This window comes from Macaca fascicularis, chromosome 5 (assembly GCF_037993035.2).
Source record: "Macaca fascicularis isolate 582-1 chromosome 5, T2T-MFA8v1.1".
Lineage (NCBI taxonomy): Eukaryota > Metazoa > Chordata > Mammalia > Primates > Cercopithecidae > Macaca > Macaca fascicularis.
Genome location: NC_088379.1, coordinates 170,674,282 through 170,683,995, shown reverse-complemented (window position 1 = coordinate 170,683,995; position 9,714 = coordinate 170,674,282).

Below are 9,714 nucleotides of genomic sequence, written 5' to 3'. Positions count from 1 at the left end.
TTAACCAATTTAAGTGGACTTCGGGATACTTCCAGGAGAAAGCATTCTAGCTGATGCAAGGCAGGCAGAGATGTGAGAATATGCTCAAAACTATCAATCAATGAATCAAAATCAATACTGAATATCTAAAACATAATTCCATCTGATACTGACACTGATACTAACAGGTACACACAACACAAATCTATACATACATTTTGTCTCCGACTTTTACTCAGTTACTGAAAGGTCTGTCATGTTCGCATGTACTGTGATGAATAAAATAGGAGGCAAGTTAAATTGTGTATGTAGTCTTAAAATGAAGGAAGATGGACAGGATGATTTAATTCCAAAAGTATAAATTCATGTACTTTAAAACAAATAAAATAAATTCTAGCTCAAACTCTTGCAAATGATATCCCAGAGGTGTCCACGATTTGCAATCACCACAGATCATAGCCTAGGTAACAAGGATGGTGCAGACAACTTTAGTGTATTTCCCACAGGGCAATTAATAGAGCTACATATAACAGACATACAATCAGTTGATATGATATACAAATAATTCCACGGTGGCTCATGCCTGTCATCCCAGCACTTTGGGAGGCTGAGGTGGGCAGATCACTTGAGGCCAAGAGTTCAAGACCAGCCTGGCCAACACAGCAAAACCCCGTCTCTACTAAAAATACAAAAATTAGCCGGGCCTGGTGGCACAGGTCTGTAGTCCCAGCTACTTGGGAGGCTGAGGCAGGAGAATCGCTTGAACCTAGGAGGTGAAGGTTGCAGAGAGCACTCCAGCCTGAGAAATGGAGTGAGACTCCGTGAAAGAAAGAAAGAAAGAAAGAAAGAAAGAAAGAAAGAAAGAAAGAAAGAAAGAAAGAAAGAAAGAAAGAAAGAAAGAGAAAGAAAGAAAGAAAGGAAGAAAGGAAGAAAGAAAGAAAGAAAGAAAGAAAGAAAGAAAGAAAGAAAGAAAGAAAGAAAGAAAGAAAGAAAGAAAGAAGAGAGAGAAAGAGGATTCTATATTATTTGTGAAGAAAAAGATGTATGTTGGACTTGGATTGGTGAAAGACACAAGTAATATAAAATCAGATTTCCATCACTGGCTTTCAAGTCTTACCTTCCAAGTATTTCACCCAAGTTAATGATGGCAAAACTTATAGAATCATATTCAGTTTCATGTTTTTGCGTTCCATTCTGTAAATCTCATGGAGATACAAATGAAAAGAACTGTCTAAAGTTGAATAAAGAGATGTCTATAATTTAGATAACCAAATCCTATAGAATTAAGCCCTGACTATAAAGATTTATAAGCAAATACGAGCTCCCTCAATCAGTTATACATACAGTCAAAATTTTCTGACTTTCTAACTCATTCAAGCTTTCCTTTTGGCATATGAAACACGAAGAATGCAATCCAGAAATCTCATTTGCATGTATATTTCAATTTAAAAATAAAGGTTTTTATTGTTGTTTTTACCTCTGAACATTACAATGTGGAAATCAGGAGCAGGAATTGAAGAATAAAAAGTATTTTTCCCCAAATTATGTAATTGTGTATTATTTTTCCCTTAAATTAAGAAAACATAGCTGTATCTGCATATAAAAGTGAATTATTCAGAGAATTTGATTAATTTCCAGGGTTTTATTGCTCCCATGCCCTAAGAGGAAAACATCCCCAATAAGGCCTTACAAAAGTCCTACAAGTTAAGATCAAGAAAAATATAAGTTCAAAATGTTCTCACTTATTTGTGGAAGAAGAAAAAATGATGACATCATAGAAATACAAAGTAAAATGGAGGATGCCAGAGTCTGGGAAGGGAATGAGGTAGGGAGATAGGGTGAGATTTGTTAAAGTATACAAAATGATAGCTAGATAGAAGGAATGCATTCTGGTGTTCTATAGCACTGTGGGATGACCAGAGTTAGCAGTAATATACAGTTTTTAAAAGCATGAAGGAGGTTGTTGAATATTCTGAACACAAGGACATGATGTTTGAGATGAGGGATATGCTAATTACCCTGATCTGATCACTATATATGTATTTCAATATGATTATGCCCTGTATATACCACATCTGTAATTACTATGTGTCAATTAAAAAATTTTAAAGATAGTATTACCAAGCATAAGTAAGTCATAAGAGCAATAGCCAAAAGACCCTTAAAGACTTCAGATATTAACATACAAAATACATCTATGTATTCATTTTTATTGCTGCTGTAGCTAATTACCACAAACTTAGTGGTTTGAAACAACATAATTTTATTATCTTAGAGTTATTGGAGTCACATATCTTAAAATCGGGGCCATGTTCCTTTCTAGAACTTAAGGAATGGGTCTGTTTCCTCGCCTTTTCCAGCTTCTTGAGGACACATGTTCCTTGGATCTGACCCCCTTTATTGGTCTTCAAATCTAGCAATCTCCCTGACCATGCCTTTTTGTTTTTTTGTCATACCTCTTTCTCAACCCACTTCTTCTGTCTCCCTTTCCCACTTTTAATTATTCTTGTGATCATATTGGGACCCACATGGAAAATCCAGGATAATCTTCTTATCTGCTGATTAAAATCATAATTCCATCTACAAGCCTAATTCCCCTTTGCCATATATGCCAACACATGCACAAGTTCCGGGAATTAGGACAGAGATTCCTTTGTGGAGGACATTATTCTGCCTACTACAAGCTGTATCCTAAATGCTTAAGAAAATAAAATATGGAAACACAAATGTGAATAAGCAATATACAACCATTGGTAATGATCAGAAAGACTTTAAAATAAACAAGATGGAATTTCTTAAATAAAATATACAACTTTTGAAATAAAAAATCGCCATAAATGAGCCAAATAGATTTTTAGATATCATTGAAGAAATAATTAGTGAACTGAATATGTATCTGATAAAATTGTCCAGAATGTAATGCAGAGGGACAAAAAGAAATAAATAGAAAATACAGAACAGAAGTTAAAACATATAGAAGATAATGAGTAGCTCTAGGATATGTGTAGTTGAAAGCTAAAAGGAGAAAATAGAGATAATGGAAGGAAGAAAATAGGTGAAAAGATAGTAGATGAAAAGTTTTTAAAAAAATTTTAAAAAACGTGAATTCACAGATCCAGGAAGCATGATGAATCTTAGGTGGTATAATTTTTTTTTTTTTTAATAAAATCCACACTTGGATGTGTTTTGGTAAAATTGGAGAACACCAAAATCAAAGAGAAACTATTAAAAGCACACAAAAAACTATCACCTGATAAAGGCTAAAAACAAGACCAATTGAAGAATTATCAACAGCAAGTCCTGGGCTGATATAACTATAATTGAACTTTTTTTAACCTGGAAAAATTATTTTTCAAAAATCAGAGTGAAATGGAGTCATTTTCGGATTAAAAAAAATGGAGTTTACCACCAACAATTCTTTACTTCAGGAACTTCTAAAAGATGTATTTCAACAAGATGGAAAATAATCACAGAGGTATAAACTGAGATACAAAACATAGTGAAAAATAAAATGGTAAATGTACATTTTAATCAAAATAAATATGTGTCTGCATAAAAAATTGTCTATAGTTTTATTTTAAAAGTCAACTCTAAAATACTGCGCAAAATAGGATGTAAGTCAGAAGAAGAGTTCTGTATTCTGATATTTAGGATACAGATATCTTTAGACATTATAAAGTCCAGATTATGATACAATAACCACTGAATGAAAAGTAATATAGTATAAATGTTAATATCATAGAAGGAAAAAATGAAATAAACACACAAACTAATTAAATAAAATGGCAAAAAAAGAGAAAAGGAGCATCAAAAACAGACTAGTTTTAAAAATAAGATGGTACAGATAAATCAAAATGTATCAATAATTTCAATAAACCAATAAAGTCCCCAATTAATAAATAGATTATTGGATTACATGCTTACCTTAAGATAAGGTCTATCTCTATCTATTTATTGCTGCATAACGGGTTAGTTCAAAACTTTGTCTTAAAATGAACACGCATTATGTTTGTGAATTGACATAATGTGAATTGAAAATTTCATTTTCTGTGAATCAGGAATTAGGAAGAGGTTTAACTGAATGATTCTGACTCCGGGTCTTGCAAGAGATGCCCAGGATCTCAAGGCTTGACTGAAGAATTTGTCTACAGCCTTGGTATCCTCAGAACATGGCATCTGGCTTTCCTCAAAGTCAAAAAGCCAAGTTGTCTTATTGTCTGCACCCAAACCCCCATACTGCCATTTATGCAATGTTCTATTGATTAGGCCGTCAGCCCTATTCATTGCGGAAGAGGACTATGTAAGGATATGATCACCAGAAGCTGAGGATCACTGGGGGCCATCTTGAAGACTGGCTATGTCAAAATACCCCAAGGTAATACTATCAAAACAAAGTTGGGGTAGCTATGTTAATACCAGGCAAGGTTTATTTTAAGACAAAATCATTGTTAAAGATTAGAAAAAACATGATTAAATAATGAAAATAGCTTGAATTCATAAAAAAACTAACAAATCTAAACTCAGATCTCTGTGGAAAAAATTAGTCTTAAAATATAAGAAGCAAAAGTATATTGAACACAAAAGGGAAGAATTGACAATCCATCATCCGTGGGAGAAATTTAAACATATTTTACTCAATTACTGACATGTCAAACAACAAAAAATTAATAAAGATAAAGAAGATTTGAACAAGAGGATTAGTAATTTGGTTTCCATGCGCAGCAAATAGAGAATATAGAATGTCTAAAGTATACATGAAGCATTTATAAGAATTAACCAAATGTTAGGCCAACATCAGGTCTCAGGTAGTATAAAAATCATTTTCTGAGACCATGTTCTCCAAGTACTGTGCAATTAAAATGCAATAACAAAAACAACAACAATACATTTTGTAATCTTAAAACACAGTTTTAAATAATTTATGGATTAAAAAGACAATAATGAGAATTTAAAAAATGCTTAGAACTGAATAATTATACAAATATTACAAACTACTGTGAATTGCTGTGAAAGCAATACTTTGGAGTATATCTGTATATAACTGAAAAGGTCATATTCAGAAGAAAATAAAATTAATGAACTAATTATCTAACATAATAACAGAAGAACAACAAAATAAAACCAAAGAATGTAGAAGTTAGGATTTTAGGATCAACCAAGCCAAAACACAAACTCTGAAGAGAGTAAAAAAGAAACTTTGGGAGGCCGAGGCAGGCGGATCATGAGGTCAGGAGATCCAGACCATCCTGGTTAACACGGTGAAACCTCGTCTCTACTAAAAATAGAAAAAAAATAGCTGGACGTGGTGGCAGATGCCTGTAGTCCCAGCTACTCGGGAGGCTGAGGCAGGAGAAAGGCATGAACCCAGGAAGGTGGAGGTTGCAGTGAGTCGAGATCGCGCCACTGCACTCCAGGCTGGGCAACAGAGCGAGACTCTGTCTCAAAAAAAAAAAAAAAAAAAAAAAAGAAGAGAAGGCACAACCAGCTATCAAATCATAGATATTAAGCACAACACAAAAATATAACTATAATAAAAAGAAATTTTTTAAATAACAAGAAGATCTTTATGTTATTCACAATATATATAAAATCAGCAAATTCTTAGAAAAATCAGCATTTATAAAACTGATCCAAAAGAGAAGAAATACACTAAATATAAACTAGTAAGAGAATCAGTAGTTAAAATATGCACATAATAAACATTCTGCCAAACTAGTTTCATAGACAAATTGGACAAAATTTTCAAAGTACCAATTGTTTTGATCTTGTATACCTTTTTAAAGATAGTTGAAAAGGAGAAAATACTTCCCAACTCTTTTTTTGAAGTTAAGAAAACCTCGATATTAGAATCAGACAAGGATTATACAAAAGAAGAAAATTATAGTCCTGTCTCAGTCCTGAATAAATGCAATAGGCCCAAAATGAAAACATCAGTGAATAAAAAGCATAATTAATGAATGACCAAGAGTTTATCCCAGGAATGCAAGAGTAGTTTAATATTCAAACGACTGTAAATGTCATTCACCACATTAAAAGATTAAGTACACGCAAAACAAGAATTTCATACAATTCAGTACTGCCAATGATAAAATTTTTTAGCAAACAAGTAATAAAAGGAAATTCTTTTAACCTGATAAGGTTTTCATCAAAATTCTAAAGAAAACATCATTGTTAATAATAAAATATTAGAAAAATTCATTTTTAAATCATGAGCACATTGACACATAATACAACTACTCCATTAAACAGGGTACCTGAAGTCCTAGCCAGCATAGTAAAGCAAGAAGAAGACATAAAAGTCACATAAACTGAGAAGAAAAAAACAAAATTGTCATTAGTCTCAAATGATATAATTTGTTTACACACACACACACACACACAAACTTGCATACAAATTTACAAACTATTATAAGAATTTAGTGAAGTGGCTAGTGATATAATTAACAATAAAATACTCTTTATTTCCTCTATATTAATATCAGATATCTAATTTTTTAAAAGCAGATTTTTAAAATGTTACCATTTACAATAAAAACAAAATATATTGTTTCCTAAGACTTCTTCTAGCAAACGTTGTGGAAATCTTTCATGGAGAAAATTATAAAACCTTTTTGAGAGGTTTTAAAGTTGATCTAAACAAGTACAGGAGATACATTTTATTGTGTAGGAACATGGTATCACAGTTTTAATTCTCACTCAAATTTCTCTATCCATTTAATATAATTCTCATCAAAGTCCCCAGAGCTTTCTGTAGAATATAACAAGTGATTCTATAGTTTATGTGAAAAGCAAATAGCCAAGAAAAAAAAAAAAAAAACCAGTCCTGAAGGAAGAATAAGGTGGGAGGAGTTGCCTTGTAACTATTCTGTTTTACTTAAAGCTCTAGTAAGTTGGAAGCTGTGGGGTGGCGCAGGGATAGATAAATTGGTCAGTGAAACAACAGATGACCCAGAATCAGATCCATGATTATTTGGACATGTATTATATGGGATAAGGATGCTATTTAATAACTGTGGAAAGGGAGGCTGTTCAATAAACAGGGACAGTTGAGTGTCCATGTGGAAAAAATAAAATTGGATCCCAATCTCACAACACATGTGAAAATCATTTCCAGATAGATTAAGAATTTGTGAAAATCAAACTTAAAACTTTTAGAGAGAGAAAAAAAGAAGGAAACCCTGGCCGTGGGAAAATCCAGTCTTCTCAGAGTAGTAAAGAATTTCTCAAGGACACAAAAAACCTTACTACAAAAGTAAAGATTCATAATCTACACTACTATGTTAAAAATTTGTATTCACTGAAAGACACCGTAAGTAAAGTGAAAAAAACAAGCCACAATCCTTAAGAATGTATTTACAACACACTACTAACAAAAAGTATACAGAATATAAGAGTAATATATAAATGTACTGATTTTCTATAAATCAGTAAAATGCAGATAATGCCATAGAAAAAAATAGGAAGAAAATAGTGACAGGCATTTTTGCAAAGAGGAAACAAGAATAGTGAAAAGGTATCTAACATCATTAATAATCAGGAAAATGCAAATGAAAAGCAGAATTATATTTTATTTTATTTCCCTAGACTGACAAAAATCAAGAAGTTTAATAATACCAAGTACTGGTGAAGATGTAAAAGTAACAAATTTAGGAAAAAAAAGAGAAGATTTCCCACTAAAATTGAAAGTGTTCAGGCCAGGCGCGGTGGCTCACACCAGTAATCCAGCTATTTGGGAGGTTGAGGCGGGTCACTTGAGGTCAGCAGTTCAAGACCAGCCTGGCCAACATGGTGAAACCTAGTCTCTAGTAAAAATACAAAAATTATCAGGGTATGGTGGCACAGGCCTGTAGTCCCACCTACTCTGGAGGCTGAGGCTGCAGTGAGCCGAGACCACGCCACTGCACTCCAGCCTGGGTGACAGAGCCAGACGCCATTTCAAAAAAAAAAAAAAAAAAAAAAAGTGTTGATAAACTATAACTCCACAATTCTTCCAGGGACTTACTTTAGAGAAATTTTGTATATGGGCATCAGAAATAAAAGAATATTCACAGTTCAAGTATCGAAAACCTGGGTGATCTCAAATATCTATCAGTAGCAGAATGGATAAATAAATTACAGAGTATGCATACAACAAATCATTGTAAGTCCGTTACATACAACAACGATGACTCTCAAAGATATGATGTTGAATGAAAAAAGTAAATTCCAGAGGACTGTGTAATAACATTTTTAAAGAATGGAAGAATACACAATATGGTATTTAGGGTAGTACACATATGTAACACAAATAAAATTGGTAGGGAGGATGTCAAACATTCAGAATAGTGGCTATGCCTAGAAGGTGGGGCAGGGAAAATGAATAGGAACAGAGTGCAGAGTACTGGATATGTGCTCGTTCATTTTGTCAATATGCCTTGTAAATCAAATCTATTTCACATGTATTTTTTGAACTTACAAAATATTGTGAAAAAAAAAATGAAAAGGAGAAAGCTGGGCATGGTAGGTAGCTCATGCCTGTAATCCCAGTACTTTCGGAGGCCTATGCGGGAACATTGCTTGAGACTAGGAGTTTGAGACCAGCCTGGGCAACATAGAGAGATCCCATTTCTATGTTAAAAAATTTAAAAATTAGCCAGGTGTGATGGGGCACACCTGTAGTCCTAACTACTCGGGAGGCTGAGGTGAGGGGATTGCTCAAAGCTACGGGTTTGAGCCTAGTGAGCAGTGATCATACCACTGCACTCTACCTTGGGAAACAGGGCGAGACCCTATTTCAAAACAGAAAGAAAGAAAAAAGTTGAAAGACAAAAGTAGTAAGAGCTGATTAAATGGAGCCTAAAGAAGAATTTTAAACTGAAGAAATAAAAATAATGTTGAGTCACTATTTCTCTTTCTTGGGTTTCATGTATATTTTATGGAATGACAGGGGAGGCAAATCAGATGTCATTATTTCTCCACATTACAATCCAGAATTCCAAAGATTGGATACTTTAAAGTTAAGTTGCATACAAATTGTATTTTATTGTTCATACTGATAGCCATTTTTTTTACTATATTTATTTATAAATATTAGAAGAAGGCTTTTTTGTAAAAAAAAAATGCAAATAAAGAGTATCTACAAATTAAAAATCTACAAATGTGCATATACACACAAATTATAAAATATTTATACAAAATATTTTAGAAAACTTACCCCTTAAAATAATATGATTTTTTTAAAGGGCTTATGTTTTTAAAGGTGATTTTAGCGTGGAAGATTTGAGGTTTAATTCTTAGATAACTTAGTCTGGGAGTTGATTCTAGAGTTGCAGAATCAGCGAATCTTAGTGATCGCTTATGCGGAGCTCAGGGCCAATTGTCATACCACGGCTCTCCTTCATCAGAAAATTGTTTGCGTTTCTGGAGTCTGACAGCTGACTTCTTTCTGTAGATGGATACAAATACCACCAAATCCTTTCCTCATTCTTGCTTTCCTTATGACCCATCCACCCTGTTCCTATATATACACAAAACTACTCAGTGAAGATCCTGAGAAGTATTTGCAAGCAATTTGCAGGATTTTTGGTGTTTTGCTGTTGTTGTTGTCCCTGTACATTGTGACTCCTGTGAAAAAATTTTTTTCCCAGTTTTACTGAAGTCTAATTGACAAATAAAAACGTGTATTTCAAGTGTACAGGGCCAGGTGTGGTGGCTCATGCCTGTAATCTCAGCACTTTGGAAGGCTGGTGAATCACC